The sequence below is a fragment of the Octodon degus genome, unplaced genomic scaffold (assembly GCF_000260255.1).
Source record: "Octodon degus isolate 3935 unplaced genomic scaffold, OctDeg1.0 scaffold00004, whole genome shotgun sequence".
Lineage (NCBI taxonomy): Eukaryota > Metazoa > Chordata > Mammalia > Rodentia > Octodontidae > Octodon > Octodon degus.
In genome coordinates, this window is record NW_004524580.1 from 23,287,730 (window position 1) to 23,305,199 (window position 17,470).

Here is a 17,470-nt window from a genome sequence, read left to right on the forward strand (position 1 = left end):
GGGAATAATAATTGGGTGGAGGATTAGTTTCCCTATTATATTTGAAACAAAAATAAAAGGAATAAATACAAGGCAGCAAACATGTTTATAAAAAAGGCTCACAATACCAGTAAGATTGGTACGAGTCATCATTTATTTACCTATTGGGTGTGCAAAAACATTTCTTTAATTCTTTGCACTGTGGGAGGGCATTTAAGAAAGCAGATGCTGGTGGGAGTAAAGATTGCTACATTCTTTGAAAGAGGAACTTGGAATCTTGCTTAAATCACTTTTTAGATGTACATACCCTATGATTCAGCAACCCTGCCTCTAGGAATGCATCCTAATAAAATAACCATGCACACAAAGAGACAAGTACACAGAAAATCTTTACATCGATGCCTGGAACAGCACAACGTCGTGAAGACCGCACATGTTGGTCGATAGTAGCTGCGAGGATGTCACAGACTAGACGACTATGCAGTTGTTAAAACGGACCACACGGAGCTGGGGAGATGGCTCGGCTGTCTTTGTGCCTGCCTGGCAAGCGCAAGGACCTGGGTTCATCCCCAGTACCACACGTTGTGCTGGCGCCGGCACCGAGCCAGCCACCAAGTCCGAATGAATAAATAAATACAAGATTAAATTAAAAAAAAATCAAACTGATCTTACAGAAGTACACTGACTTGGAAATACAATTATAACTTTTAATGAATAAGGTAGGTTGTCAACCACATGTAGTAAGCTATCCCACTTCTGTTAAGCAATAATACGTAACTGATGAATTTATTTATTTTTATGTATTTGGTACAGGGTCTCAACACGCAACCTGGACTCCTACTGATCCTCCCCTGTTTTCAGCTCTCCAGTGCTGGGATGACAGGTTCGCACCACCGAGCCCTGTTTCCATGGCCGGCTCAGCGCGCCCAGGGGCAGGGCCAGCGCAGCAGGTGGTACCAGGGATTGAACTCCAGTCCCTGTGCTTGCCCAAGCAGACGCTTAGTCTACTGAGCTATCTCTCTGGCCCTGCACATGATTAATATAAACTGAAAGTATCAAGTGATTCATATACTACATGCACAACTATAAATTGAAAAAGTATCTCTAGTTTTCTTCAAAGGAAATATAATAAAAATTAACAAAAGAAACAGAGGCTGTCAGTTTTAATGTACTCTCTAGCGGCATTCCTTGAGCACTTGAAAGGCTAATGAAAGCCAGACGCTAAGGCTTTAGCTGCCTGCATCTTGGATGGGTACAGAGGTTCTGTTAAGGGTGTCGTGGATCTCACAAGTGATTTCTATTGACCAGTAGACAGGGTGTCCCAGCCAAAAATGCTGTGTAGACAACTCGGTTCTCTTCTGGGCTGGGAGGAGGCTGCAGGGAGCAGCAGCCAGTCTCCCCGCCTGGTGAGGCGGCTTCTGTGGCCTGAGCCCCTCTGTGCGGCAGCTGGCTGCCACCTGCCCATGTGTGCCTGTGTGTCCTCGTGCTTCCTATAAGGAATTTGTATCATGTGTGGATTTAAGGCCCTAAATCGGTAACCGCAAGCTTAAGCTGCCCAGGCAGCACCATCCCCATCTGCTGGCAGACTCGGAGAAGACCACAGCAGTACCGCAGAGTTCCGCTCTCGGGTTGCAAAGCCCCTGGCTTTGGGCGCTGGAGAAAGACCGCCCTTTGACGCCCTTTATAGAGGGCGCTCTCTTCACAGTGTTACATTGAGAGAATCTGACTGGCAGCAGCAAAACCAGAGTTCTGTCGACTGCAGGGCTTAGAGAAAATCCCATTCCCTTCTGCATGAACAGCATTCACTCGGTTATTTGTCAAATATTTCATGGATTCTTATCTCCTGGCGCTTTCTTTTTACAAAGGCATTTATTTATTAGGGGGGGGGAACCTAGGTCTAAATACATAGAGCTATCCACCACAATGCCTGCTGGCTTGTCCCCACGGCCCTGTGGCACTCGCGTGCTGTCCTCGGTGCCATCCTCGGTGCCATCTACTCCCACCACTGTGCACAGAAGGTGCAAGGAATGGTTTTGCTACATTAGCCAAGCGCTGTGTGATGGGCTGGGGTCACGCCACTCGGGGCCCACTGCCCAAGCAGACCTGCTCCCATCTCTTCCACCCTTCTTTTGCTTTCTCAGCCTGGCATATGCTCAGCGTCTCCCCCTGTGCCCACAGCATGGACCACTTCCTCAAGATCCGGCTCATAGGGCTCCTCAATGACACTATTCTTTATTTCCCCCATCCGGTGGCACTGGGATTGAGCTAAGAGCCTCCGTTCTGAGCCATAACCCAAGCCCTTTTTATTTATTTTGACACAGGGTCTTGCTAATTTGCTCAAGTTAGGATCAAACTCATGATCCTCCTACATCAGCCTCCCAGAGTGCAGGGATTATAGCTGTACCTCACTACACCCAGCATGTGCTTTCTTACATTGCTTCTTCTGGTGTAATGGGCATGATGCTGATGTAATCACCAGCTGCACGCATGAGCAGACACGGACACATCCTGCTCATACAACAAGGCCCCGTGGTGTATGGAAACAAGTCCCTAGCAATAGCTACGGAGTACTTGGTGAGAGTGCTGAGCCCAGATTTGAACAATAACAGCAGCCACTGCTTTGGGGATGTATGACAACACACACACGCACACACAGATTACCAGCTCATTGATGTGGTGACAGATGATACTGAGCACAGTAACAACGTTACCAAAGTAAAAGGCCTACGGTGGGTGACAACCAACTTAAGACATTTTAAGTACCTGATCCTTGAGATGCTTTTAACCAGGTCATTGCTAAAGGTGACATAGTACTATGTCTGCTGAATCTCCAAGAGGAGGCTAAGAGTCTCAGCCTTAGGTCTGAGTTCTAGAATGTCATGGTTAGTTGTCAAATGTCACCCCAATGTCTCCCATGTGTGGAAGGAGACTAGATCACTGGGTTCTATACTCACGAGCAGATTTGCCCATTGGTAAGCTCATAGCTGAATGTGCTGTTAGGAAGAGAAGCTGGTTGGAGCAGGTCCCTGGGGCTGTGCCCTGGAAGGGATGTTCTCGTCCCTGGCTCCTCCTCACGCTGCTCCCTGGCTGCTGTGAGTTGGGTAGCTCACCAGTCATGTCCTCCACTTGGCTGGCTCGGCTCTGAACAAGCCGGCCATGGACCGGGCCCTCTGGGGACCGGGCCCTCTGGGGACCAGAAGCTTCCTTTAGACTGTTGGAGCCAGGTATCTCACCCTACCAATGGTAAGAACAAGTATGCACACACTCAGAGCACACTGAGCCCGGACACAAAGGGCAGAAGAAGGCGGCAGCTGCTCCAGTGCCACAGCTAGCTGTCCTCCCTTCAGGGTGATGTCTTGATAAGAGTGACCTCCTCATGCCAGGCACCACTTGGCCTTTGGACGCTTCCACACAGGCCCAGCCTGTCTCTCCTCTGCCGACTCCTGCCCACCTCCCTCCCCAGATCGTAGCATCACTACCCTCAGGAGCCAGGGAGGCCGCTCATGCTGCCGTGGACACCCACCACTCCCGGACCTCTCCTAGCCACTCCTTCCTCCAGAGGAGGAAGTCGCTGCATGTACACCCCGCCTCTCCCTGCTATTGCATGCCTTATGCACCTGTGGCCACATCTGTCATTTATACGTCCTTTCATTATAAATATGGCTATTGGAAAGCCTATCTGAAATGAATGGAAAACAACATACAAATCCTTTTAACAGAAAGTGTGGTGGAACACATGTGCATTTGTATCAGACCAGAAAATACACGTGTGTGTGTATGTGCATACACACACCCACACATGCACACATGGATGCATGCATGCTTGTTATTACTGTTCACACAGGGGCAAACAAAATTTTACCTAGTACTAATTCCACTGTCCATGTGGCATGGCTCACAGAGGTCTCTAAGAGAGCAGGCCCCGGGGTTGGGTTAGAAGGCCAATAAAACCCCAGACCATGATCCCCATAGAAGGAAAAGAGAGGGCACAGCTTGGACTGTCAACACTGTATTTTGCCAAGTTGAGGATTTTCTTTCTCAATCACCATCTACTTTGGAAAAGTACATTTACTATCAAAAGAGACATGCTGCCAGAAGGTAAATTTAGCTTTATGAAAACCTGACTTTGTCACATCTCCTCTGTCACGGATCTGCACCATTTGGAAGTGGCCCTTGGCCACCACTGGCCCTGGACCCGGAAATGCAGTCGTAGTGTAGCAAGCAAGAGGGCAGCCTGGAGCTGAGCGGGAAGGAAAGCTGTCCCCTACCACTGCATAGCAGCTAAGTGGTTCCAAAACTTCAGACTCTTCAAGAACTGCTGTCTTATCATAACTCCACTGTTACTGTGTTAGTATGTTTTTCTTAAATAAACATATTCAAGGGCTGGGGAGATAGCTCAGTGGTCTAAGCACCTGCCTGGCAAGCACAAAGACCTGAATTCAGTCTCCAGTACCACATGCTATGCTGGCCCGTAACCCCAGGCAAACCGTAGCAGCCACCGAAACCGGGCATGGTGGCGCATGCCTGTAATCCCAGTGCTAGAGGGACTGAGACAGGAGGACCATTACGAGTCTGAGCTGCATAGCAAGACCCTGTACCAAATAAGTAAATAAATATATATATATATATATATATATATATATATATATAAACAGTCTTGTTTTAAAAGGAAGTTTGGAGTCACTGTTCTAAAGGAAAAATCAGTATCACTTGCCATACATAAATGGCAGCCCACAAATTTAAAAAAATGATGTTAAATCCTAGCGAGATGTTGTTGCTTGCTGAGGCTCGGTTCAGAGCAGACCCGGGAGACTGGAGAGTGTCACTGTGGTCAACATGCCAGGCTTTTCTCTCTGATAAAATCAGAGAGCCTACAAGTAAATTGAAAATAAATTACTTTCACACCCGGGCCCCATCTGCGATCATCTCGGGCAGGTCCCGTCTCACTATTAGGGCAGCGCGGGGCAAAGCATGTCGATGCGCCATGTCTTGGCTTCCCTGACCCATTTTGCACATCTACTGGGCACTTGATACGTTCTAATTACAATACACAACCAAAGGGACGAACAACACAACACACACATTACTTCCTGTAAAGCGGCCCGCATAGTGCTGACACATGCATTAAGCAAACGGCCACACAAGTTGTGTTCGTGTTATGTAGCTAAAGGAATGGATCGCGTTTGTGTGCATTATGTGGTACGCATGCCTGTGTATAGAACACGTGCATGTATATCTACACATACGCAGGCACTTCTGGGATCTCATCTTACTGAAAAATCTTTGCACATCAAAATAAATCACCAATAGAATAAAAAGAAAACCCATGAATTGAGGGGAAAATTTAACCAACTGTCCCTCAGACAAAGGACTTCTATCTAGAACATATAAGGAATTTTTAAAAATTAGGTCTCAAAATTCAAAGACTCAATTAAAAAATGGGCATCTGAGATGAACACACATGTCTCAGATGAAGAACTACAAATGACAAATATATATATGAAAAATGTTCAACATCACTGGTCACTCAAGAAATGGGAATTAAAACACCACTGGAATTCTATCTCACCCCAGAAATGAACCTCTAACAAATGCAGGCGAGGCTGTGGGTGAAAAGGAACACTTCTCCACGGTTGGAGGGAGTGTAGACTGGTACAAGCACTATGGAAATCAGTGTGGAGAGTCCTCAAAAACCTAGAATTGGAGGTCCCACTTAACCCAGCTATTCCCTTCCTGGGTATTTTTGCAGAAAACCTGGAAGCAACATACCACAGTGATATATGTGCACCCACGTATATAGCAACACAATTTGTCCTAGCTGAATCTTGGAAACAACCCAAATGTCCATCAACCACAGATGGATAAAAAAGACGTAGTATTTTTATATAATGGAATACTACTCAGCTATGAAGAAAGATAAACTCGAGGCTTTTGTAGGTAAATGGATGCAACTAAAAACCATACTTATAAGTGAAATAAATCTGACCCGCATGTGTAAACACCCTATTGTCTCCCTAATGTAAGAAATGGAAAGACTAAATAAAATCTGAATGGTACAACAGATATTGTGGAAACAAAGAAGCTGCTCAAAAAGAAGGAACAGCTGGGATAGGAGAAAGGGAAAAAGAGAGAAAGAAGAGGGGGGAAATATGTATATATGATAGCTAAAATAACTGTACTACTAATTTCTACTGGTTTATTGAAAGGAACAGTTAATGCCTATTTTTTGATCAGTTTTATGCACCAATATCTGGTAATCTGAAGAGCTACTTTTTTTATAATTTTATTCTGGAGAAAAAAAAAAGCAAGAAAAACGAAACAAAGACAAACAGGGTGATATACAACAACACATAAGTTACGGACTTTCAAAATAAGAATAGCTGATTAACAATGATTTGTATAGTACTCATTTTTATCATCAAATCTGTTACTCAGATTAATAGGTATAAATATGAAAGATGGGACATACGATGGAATAGTACCACATAGTTTCAAGAAAACTTAAGTTTTTGTTCTTGTCTCTCATTTTCTCTTCTTTGTTGTTGTTGTATTTTAGTAAGGGTCTACAGGATCTACAAGGTCTCAATACATAGATCAGACTTGTAGTGATCTGCCTGTGTTCAGCCTCCCAAGAGCTAGGATTAGAGGTGCACACTACCACACCCAGTCTCAATCCCCGTCTCAGCATGCCGTGGGGGCAGAGCTGGCATGTCTCATTTATTTATTTATCTATCTATCTATCTATCTATCTATTTATTTTATTAATTTTAATGAGAAAGAAATAGCAATGAGACAGTTTCAAAACAGGTTAGTAGGTCAGTTACAATAATTAATACATTGTATATTGTCTTCGTAGTAGTTATTCACAGTACAAGATGCAGACATGATCTCTTGTCTAGTACAAATCTTTCTTCTCATTGAACTAAGAGAAAGTAGCTGTATATCTATCCTATTTTGTATGTATATTTTTTTCACTACAAAGTGGTCTTTTTCATTTATATCCCCCTTTTTTTGTTTTGTTTTTTCCGAGGTGGGTGTTCCATTGCTGTTAGAGAAGCTGTATTTGGAGAAGTCTTTAAAGGACCTTGTCACACTTGATGTCAGTTGAAATACTGTAGGTACTTGAATTCAGCAAAATTTCCCAATATAGTCCAATAGCCCATAATAGTTGTGGGTTATCAGCAGAGCTAGAAATTGTCAGGAGTTGTTGACTTGAGCCTTTTACAGCTCAGCATATTAATATGGCTTTACTTTTTATGCCACGTGGTGACACTTTTCTGCTAGATGGTTAAGACTAAGTTAAAGCAAGACCTATATAAGTAAAAATGTCACTTTTGTATCTGACAAGGTCAGTCAAATCCCCTCAGGATTTACCCTGGAACCATGTAGAACAGCGTATAGATCTTTTGTCAGTGTCAGCCATGTGGATGAGTCACGGCCATAGCTTGACCAATTTGCTCTCTGTGAAAGCCTGAGAGAATGTTTTCTCTCCATGTGACTCTCCGTAAGCACACTCTACACCATCGATCACTTTCCTCTGTGGCCCCATAATCTTCTTGAATAGAAAATCTGGGACATCACTGAGTTACAGGATGTCTCAGCACAGGCTCTCTTATGTCCTGAGTCCTCACTGACCTTGAAGAGCTAGGGCCAAAATGTTGGCTGTCCTTGTAGCCCTTCTTTTTCAATAATTTTTGGTCTGCAAGCTTTAGTTGTTAACCCTCCAGAAGAGAAGCTTAATGATATTATTACCCTATAGCATAGGCAGTTGAGCTTAACCTCACTATCTGTCTGAATATCGAACGCCTTAGACATAACATGGAACAGGTATTTTCCAACAACCATGGATATTCTAAACTGAAGAACTACTTTGAAGATAACAATACGCAATCTAACAACTACTGTTAATTTCCTTTAAAAAAATCATGAGGATAAATCTGTAGCTCTAAAAGCAATATTCTAATGTTATATTATTCAAATGTACATAAAATCTCCCTAATTTGAGAATTTCAATTTTACTTTTACTAGTTATCAGCATCACTGCACATTTAAAATACTAGCAAGCATGGTTTCCACATACAGTAACTGATAATTTAACAAACAGTTCCATTCTGACCCAAAGTAATACTGTAACAGAACACAGTCTGTGTAACTGTTTATTCCTCATAGACTCGATGTTCACACATCACTGAAGCACTTTCTTTCCACCACACCTACCACCTACTTTCTTTTCCATTCAAATCCTGGCAAATAAGCAATACTTATAAAACTAAAACGTGAAAATATTTTTTTAAAAAACAAACAGACCAAGCAAATTTGCTACGTGCTGTAAAGGAAAATGCAAGATGTCACAGCAATGTGCAGCTGCAGGAACGTTCAGAACAGGTGTGCGTGCTCGGCCTCTGGGAGAAGGCGGCCGGGAGGTCCGGGCGGGGAGGCTTAGGGAGTGCTCCAGGCAGAGGTGAGGACAGTGCGGGGCGGAGCCTGGCTCCTTCAGAGAACGGCAGGAAGGCAGTGTAGATAGGTGAACAAGAGCTTAAGCGGTAGGAAAAGCAATCTCTCACCCCTGCCCAGGAGCCGGGGGCTTCTGCTTCTCTTGGCAAAGGTCTTGTTCCCTCTTCCCACAGCTCCCTAGAAATGTTTCCCTGAAGGAAACTCTATTTTCACATGCTCACGTATTACTTCAACCCTCTGCCTCATGCACTGAAAAATGTGCCCCCTCCCCCCACGACAGCCTGCACACACGTGCAGGCAGCTAGCGTGCTATGCCGCGCCTGCCCTTCCAAGAGGACTACGAGGAAACCCAGGCTCCCTGTCGTCTATGCCCCTTGTAAGAGAAAGATCGATTTTTGCAGTGTCCATCTCTTTTGCAGATTGTGAGCTCTCTTTTCTAAATATAATCCAAAATTGATGTTCTTGGTTGTTTTTCTGGTTTTGTTTGGATTTGATCTGATTCTCATTTTCTAACTGCCTTTCTGGGTAATATCCAAATTTCTATTTCTGGGTAATTCCCAAATAAGTTACGGGTGGCCAGGCCTGAATTTCCGGGGAACTAGGAAACTGTAAGCACATGTCATCGATATTTATTTCTTCTTTCATGCCTCTTCCCTGCACTTGGAAGGCAAATTCCATCTGTAGGGATGGGGTAAGGATCTTTTCTTTTATGGCCGTGAATATTCATCTACACTAAACCCAAACAAATTCCAAAGTTTGTGGTAGAATAAAATAAATATTTACTATCCAAACTGATCTTCCATTCATGTGGAGGCAGCGAGGGATGCTACACTCGGACAGGGTAAGTGCAATGCGGGACGTGGGCTCCACTGTGTCAGCCGTGGGCACCGACCCTGCCATGAGGCCGAGGTGGAGGGATGGGCTGTGTGCTGAGGTCCCTTGAAGCCAGCAGGGTCATGGGAGGGGGCGACAGAAGATTAAGAGAAAACTAGACACATACTGAAAGGAAAGCTGTGACCGGGTGGACCTGACCTCTCTGATGGGGAGGCAGCAGCAACCCAGGGTGGTCTGAGTCTTTATTTGTACACAGTAAAAAGCGGGGAAGTGCAAGACAGAGTCCAAAGTGCCAGGCCTCAGGGTCTGAATGAGAACACTGAAAGTGAAATGCTCTCCGAGCTACCGATGCTGCGGTTCACAGGGAGGGCACCACAGCAGACACCTCTTGGGCGGGCTTTGCTGTGGGCCCCCCAACTTATTTACACAGCTCCCTCAGGCCGGCCTTGCTCTAGCCCCGAATGTGTGGTCCATCTCCAGCTCAGCTGCTCCGCACCACAGAGGGTCACACATCTCCCTGTCCACAGTGGAGTGGAACAAAATACACAAGAGGGAAAGGGCCACGGAGAAAGTGCCACGAATTAATGGAACCTCCCTGACAGGCTGAATGAAGGTGAATGAGTGTGATGGAGACACTTCACATGCCAGCGCCCCCAGGGATCCTCATTGCCCTCCTTCTCGCTCCTCTCCCCCACTTCTGTCACAGGAAGTCAGATTGCTAGGATTCGTGCCCTATTCTTAGGTGAACTGTTCAGGGAAGAAAGATGGCTTCCAGCTCTCCTCTGTTTCTAAAGCTTTCTCTCCCAGCAGCTTCCCACTCTGGCTGTGGTGCTGCTCCTCAAGCCTCCACGAGAGGTGACCGTGACAACATGAGGACCTCTGACACCTTCGAGGCTGGCAGAAAAAGAAAGGTCATGGGCAGAGTCTGGGGTAAGAGCTTTCCATCACTTTCCTTGGAAAATTCTAGCCTGTCCTCACTAGTTGACCTACAAAAGCTTGACGTTGGCACATCACCAGATCACAAAAAATCTCTTGCAAAGTGAGCAAGAAAGGCTGGCCAAATAGGTCAGTGGATTAAAGTGCCTACAAGCAGGTGCAGGGGCTGGAGGTTCAATCCCCAGGCCTGCCATGTTGGCCGCGTCCCTGCAGTACGCTGAGATGGTGATTGAAACTGGGTGTGGTGGCGTGTGTCTGTCATCCCAGCTCTTGGGAGGCTGTAAACAGGCAGATCACTAGGAGTCTGATCTAGTAGTGAGACCCTAAACACCCTGTAGACTCTTCCTTAAAATACAAAAAAAAAAAAAAAAAAATTTAAAAGTGAGCAAGATAACATCACACAGAGCATTGAAACTCACAGATTTTAGTGATGGTTGGAAGGCCTCCGTCTCTCACAGGAAGAGTTTGCCTGTAAATCTGTAAGACAGTGTTCGCCAGCGAACTACCAAGACAGGGCCAGGGAGTCACTCTAGTAGTCCATGGATTAACTGCACACCAGTATGCTGTGTGGTTTCTTGCTTGCTCCTCTGACTTTATCTGTGTGTGTGTGTGTGTGTGTGTGTGTGTGTGTGTGTGTCTGTCTGTCTCTCTCTCTCTCTCTCTCTCTCTCTCTCTCTCTCTCTCTCTCTCCCTCCCCCCCCACCATTTTTCTGAGATACTGGGCACTGACCACAGGGTCTTCTCGCTAACCTATATTCCCAGTCCTTTTCTCATTTTTGATTTTGAGACAGGATCTCATTAAATCACTAAACTGTTCAGGCTGGGCTTAAATATAATCGCCTTGCCTCAGTCCTTCAAAGGGAATAGAAGTGTATACTGTGCACCTGGTGAAATTTAGTTCTTAATCATCGTGCAGGCATTTACAAAGCTTTCTTCTCGAAGGTAAAACATGGTAAAGTTTGTGTCTATGCTTCTTCTACATGCACCTGATATTCTCCATGAACATGAATAATAAGAAAGTTATTAAAATTTTATTTTGCCCCAGTCATGGTGGTGCACACCTGTAACCCCAGCACTTGGGACGCTGAGGCAGGAGGATTGGCACAAGTTCAAGGCCAGCCTAGGGTAAGCAGTGAGTTCAAGGCCAGTCTGGACTATGTAGTGAAACCCTGTCTGGAAAAAAAAATTATTTTGGAATTACAGGGACAAGAGAAATTAGCCCAAGTGATACCAAAGCTCTGAGGAACTGCCTGACACACACACACACAGCTACTCAGCTTGTTAGTGAGGAGGCTGATGAAAACTTGGGTCGCTCTACTCTCTCTGCCCAGTGCTTTCCTCCCATGATACCCTTCGACATCAAGCAAGAGATGCTATTTTAGTGAGACTCTGATCTAGGGTTTAAAAGCCTCAAATCCAACCTAAAGCTGTGCTGGCCAACAAGCACATCTCCACAGAAGACACCTCTGAAAGTACAAGGTGTAGTTTAAAAGTCCTTAAGGAACACATCCTCATCACTGTCTCTCTAGAAAACAGAGCCACCCCTGGTTGGCAGGTGGCCCCAGGCTGACCCACCTCAATCAGCTTCAAAAGGGCAGTGTAGGCAGGAGCCTGCTTCCCAAGAAGGAAAAACCTTCAGAAATATTGGCTGTAGCTCCTCTGCCAGCATTTTTTTTTTTGTACTTCAACTTTAAACTCTGTACTATAAAAATTTTAAATAAGAGAGAATGTAATGAATGGATTCCTGTGTAACTAGCACCCAGCTGAAATAATGACTAAGATATGCTTATCCCCAGCCACCAGCAGCTCCCCACCTCACGCATGCCAGGCAGGCGCTGCACCGCTGAGCTATATCCCTGGCCCCAGGAAGTATTTCAGAAACAGGACTCACTTTTAGAACATAACCACCCAACTGGTTATCACCCCTATTTGATGATAAGTCCTGGGACCAAATATCCTGTTTGCATTCCAATTTCCACGATTATGTTTTTGTTTTCATTGTATTGGGCATCGGGCATTGTCTCAGCGAATCCTTCCAACTAGGAGATGGCACTAGGTGGATCTCATTTCACCGGTGACATTGGGGCACAGAGAGAGGAAGCAGCACGTTCAAGGCTCCCTGGCAACAGCTGGCAGAGTGAGGGGTACCCAGGACTCCCTGTTTCTGCACCTCGCGACTGCACTGTGACTGCACTCCCTCTTCTTTGGACACATTCATTGGTTCCACACCTCTTGTGACAATTAAGTTAAATCTCTTTCTGGGTTTAGGGCCTCAGGCATGGGCAAGGCAGAGAGGGATGAAGTCATTCTCAAGACTTTCCAAGGTCTGGGAGATGGGGGGAGGGGAGGCCTGGACCAGAGAACAGCCACAGAAATGCTCTCCAATGCTCCTCAACCTCACCTGACCCAGGGCCGTCTGGGTCTGTTCCAGGAAATCCCTGCAACCTCAGCCTCATCAGACCCCTCTGGAACTACACCCCAAACCTCCCATGCTGTGGGCAGACCATCCCAGACCAAAGCAGGACAAGGGTGGGATCTTAGAGCTCCTACTGGACACCATGGCACACTGGAATTGCCTCGCTGAGGTGAGGGTGACGGGCGCTTCTTTACCACAGCACAGCCAGGGTGCAGGGCAACTTGTAGAGACAGGCAGAGGCGTCACAGGAAGAGTACCTCCCTGGAGAACTGAGTCCTGGGACTGAGGCACTCAGAACAGAGCCAAGTACCCAGCTAGCCTCCCCAGGCCTCATGCTCCTGGAAGAACAGAGTAAGGATACATTCTGGGCTTACAGAAGCCAAGAGCAGCGAAGGTGGATGGGAGAGGCCGCGGAAGCTGCCCTGTACCTGGGGACTCGCAGCACCCCCCCAAGCCCTCTGAGTGGCCGAGAGCCAGCCCTGAAGCACTGTGGGGAGCAGTCCTCTCCACTGTTGCTTTCACAAGGACAGCGGCTCATGTCACACCTGGGTAAAAGCCTCCATCCACTTCCACCCCACAGCAAATCTGCAGTCCTAACACAACCTGCACAGCCTGCGTGGCCTAGCTCCAGCACACCTCACTCTCTAGGGTGCCTCACACCTCTGCTTGCTGCCTGTCCTCCCCAACAAGCCCAGCGTGTTCCCACACGCAAGCTCTTTCCAAGTGTTCTGCCCCTGACCACCAGCTCCTTGGAGATCACTCCTGAAACCCATCTCTGAGGACACCTGGACTGGAGCTCTCCGTGACATTTCTCACTACCCAGAATTCTGTTTGTTGGCCTGCTTGTCTTTCCTTGCTACGGATCAGCTCCAGGACAAATGGATCCTCAGCTGTGGCTCTGAGGCTCCAGTCTGAGGCCTCCATAAGTGCAGTGGGTGGTAACTGTGGAATGAACGATGCCAATGGTGAGCAGGGGGCAAGTCCACTCTGTCTCAGCCCTGTCCAAGCACTGGCCACAGCCCTCAGCCAAAGGGCGATTGCACCATGCCTCTTGTTAATGGCTTTTCATAAATACAAAAGTAGTGCATTTTCCTTGTAGAAAACCTGGGAGTCCACAAAGAACACAAACTGAAGATTAAAATATCCTAGAGACAATGACAGTCAGCATTGCTTTTATGTACATATTCATTATACAAAGCTAAAATTGTCCTATTCTTATAGATATGTGACCTACTCCTCATTCAACACTGTCGCATCAATACTTAAGAGGTCACTTAATCTCTTCCAAAATACAATGTTTTTCCAGCTATGGTGGAATACTGTTGCAATCCCAGCACTCAAGAGGCAGAGGCAGAAGGATTGCCACTAGTTCAAGGCCAGCCTGGGCTACACAGTGAGCTCAAGGCCAGCCTGAACTGTAGGGCAAGACCCTGTTAGGAAAAAACAGAAAAGCAAGCAAAAATAAAGTCCATTGATTCAAGATCTTATTATATTTCATTGTACGGCCAGCCAAAGTTGTATCTAACCAACACCCTGCTGCTGAAGACTTCACCTGTTTCCTTTTTTCCTTGGCTATCTTTTATTTTTTTTAATGACAGCAAATATTCCTGTACATTTGTGCACATTTCCATTACATCCTCCAAATAAAGTCCTGCAAGTGGAATTGCTTAGCCAACGGAGACATACTGGAACACTTACAAGTACACTCTCTGGAGCCACCGTATCAAGCGACACTCCCAACACCGGCTGTTTAAGAATGCTTATCTCCTTTTTCCAAGAGTGAATGCAATTTTTAAAAATCTATAATACCATACCTAACTGCTAGTTTTCTTCTACCAGGTCACAGCTTTCTTCTGAGATGCCCCCTTTACTTCTATGCTACGACTGGCATGCAGCAGGCACTTACAGTGGGTGAATGGCTGAGCGGGTTGGAGGGGTGGATTTTCTTAAGAAATAAAAGGAAATATACTGAGCTGCAGGAGCAAGTTGTCTTTTTCCAGTTCTAGGGCTCTCCTGCCTAGCTTATGTTTATTAAAGGGACAGTTCCTACTGCCTCGCTAAATCTGTTGGGCCTGGTGCTTTCGGCCCATATAAACCGGATCTGGCTGTCTTTCCCACTCAGCTTCAGCAGGAGAGGAATTAAATTTAAATTAAACTGAATTCATTGGGGCTCACATGATGTTTACTGCTGCACATATAACTAATTGATGTTTTAACAGCAGAAGGGCAAGGCCCAGATTTCCCTTAGCAAAGCAAAACTGAGCGTAAACATGACGCTGAACTGCGTCATAGTGTCCAGATCTACCAACTGGAAAGACGTAGGTACCAGGGGCCGAATCTGGCCCAGGATTTATGCTAAGAGAAATTTAACCCAATAATGCTGCACCAGAGAGCTGCCTGCGAGCCACCTGCCACACATACAGGTCCCCATTCCTCAGTCCTCAGAGTCCACTGGGGGCAGAAGAGACTCGTTTGTTGATGTAGCCCCAGCACCCAGCACTACTTTACTATGACAAGTACCTATTAAACACGTGGTGGAGCACCAAAGAGCGGGAAGGTAGGGTAAGGTAAGGAGATTTGCAGGAGCCCGTTTCAGGCGGAGGCAATAAAGAATATTCTCTGGTATTTTTTGTTGTCATCTACATGGAATAGAACAGTCACTTGGGGAAACAGCTGGGGCCACAGCTGGGCAGTTTTATAGCTTGTAAATTCTGGAACTTGGATTAGAACCTAAATCAGAAACAATCGCATTCCCTTTCTCTCTCCTATACAGTCTGCCAACATCGTTTAATGTCTTCTTACAATGTGTGTTTTGGTAAATAACCTACGTCCTAGTTTTAAAATCAAAATGTCTCAAATCATTACCTACATTCCAACTATCTGGAAGAGATTCACACAGCAACACTCCTTCTGACTTTTAAGTGGCTCTCATATGCTATAAAGATACAGTAGTGTGAACTATTCACTACTTACAGCAAATCAAAGGTGAAGAAACAAGTTATCTTGTGCTGGAAAGGCCAGCGGAGAACAAAATGAACAACAGACTCTCCAGTGCTCTTTTGTTTTCTAATTCAGCCTTCCTTCTGCAGCCCCTCCCCATTCTCAGCAAATCTGTGGTCAGCAGAGGCAGCCCCAGAGGGACCCATCACGGGGCAGCATGGGACCATCTTCAGCAGGAAGAGCCGCTGCGCCTTGTGCCTGGGATTACTAGCAGTTCTCTACCAGGTTCCCACGGATGTAAGAAAACAACACGTGGAGAAAATGAGAGAAGAACACAGAATCAGGTCAGCTGCCAATACATGACCAGCACTAACAGTTACCTGCTTCTGGAGGCCCCTGTTCTGACCAGGTACCCACAAGTCATGGAGATGGAATCTACTATTGTCCCCTTTTTGTAAAGGAAGAAACTGGCATGGACAGTGCCAATAATTTACCCAGAGGGTACCTGCAGGTTTGTCTGGGGCTGGGAGATCTACTGCCAAGACGCCTCACTCACTCGCAGGGCTGTTTCACAGGGCAGCTGGCTCCCCCAGAGCTACTAATCTCAGAGAGACAAGTACAAGTCTCAGGTGTCTTAAGATCTGGTCGCCAAAGTCTAACTCTCCCCACTTCCTTACTTTCTAGCAACTAGAACTGAGCCAGCAGGTACAGCGCACACTCCCAGGAGACAAAATGAGGCTCTGCCTTTTAAATGGAGCCCACCTGAGTCAGGCACCTCTTCTCCCCCTCATCCCTTCCAGCTCACCCCTCCACTCCCCATGGAAAGAGGAGAAGGGCCCTTCCTTCTGAGCTGCGCAGACACTGGCAAGCTTTCTACCTGTGATGCGCCCCAGCAGAGGGCTGCAGCAATGCCTTCTGGGGCTCCTGAAAATCCACCCTCCTGAGACCACACTTTTGTGCAAAGCCCTGTGCAAAAGTGTGCAAAGACCACACTTTTGTGCAAAGCAATGGCCCTGTATGTATTCAACATCAGTTTTTCTGAGTCCAGAGATTGGGGGGGGTGCTACTGGAGGCCACCCAGGAATTCTTGGGAAAGGAGTCCTAGTGTAGATGGTAAAGACTTTCTTTGGAGAGCAGGGTGGGGGACTGATCCCCACGGGGCTGGTCTTCTCAAGCCTCCTGTCCTGAGCCCTACCCCCACAGGGCATGGTCCACAAGCTTTGCAAAGAGTACAGTAGGCAGGTATGCGAAGGTACATAAAAGCCAACTGGTGAAAGAAGAGAGCTGCCTCTCCCACAAAGCACGGCAAAAAGTCAACAGGCTGGAGGAGCAGGTGGTCCCTGATTCCCATCTGCACTTGGAAGGGAAAGAAACAAACAATTGCTCGAGGCTGGTCCACATAAGGAGGTGAGAAACAGGCTGAAATTCCCCTTCCAGGATGGGTCTGTGGTGTTTGCAACTCTACCTGCCAAAGAGATGCCTTTAGATCCACACCTTGCCCAGTTAATAACGGAGCTCTTTTCTGAAAACTAGCAAGTCTGACTTTATTAAACTGGCAATCGGCAAATATGAAGCCTTTATAAACTATTCATGCCTCTCTGGGGTTCAGCAAAGGCCTTGCAAGTAACAGTGAGGAGCTTAGCACTCAGTTGCAAACCCTGCCTTAGAAATCAATTTATTCCAGAGATTCTTGAAGGAAGAGCAATGGACTGCTATTTAGTTTTAATAGCAAAATCCTTCCACGTCTTTCAACCCATCTTGTACAAGAAGACTGTGACTGTTACTACAGGGTAAGGCCTGGCTCAAAAGTCTGAATAAAAGCAAGAGACAGGAAAAGGAATACTGTGGGACAGTCCTGCTTCAAGGTTGTATATGGTGAGATTTTTGGACTTATGTGCAAACATGAGAAGC

At 46.3% G+C, this 17,470-nt stretch overlaps 1 protein-coding gene across 1 annotated transcript in view; it reads right to left on the minus strand.

The window, feature by feature from the left end:
- Positions 1–17,470, minus strand: part of Tmcc3 (transmembrane and coiled-coil domain family 3) — a 287,348-nt gene that overhangs the window by 167,072 nt on the left and 102,806 nt on the right. The gene's annotated exons all lie outside the window — the stretch shown is intronic.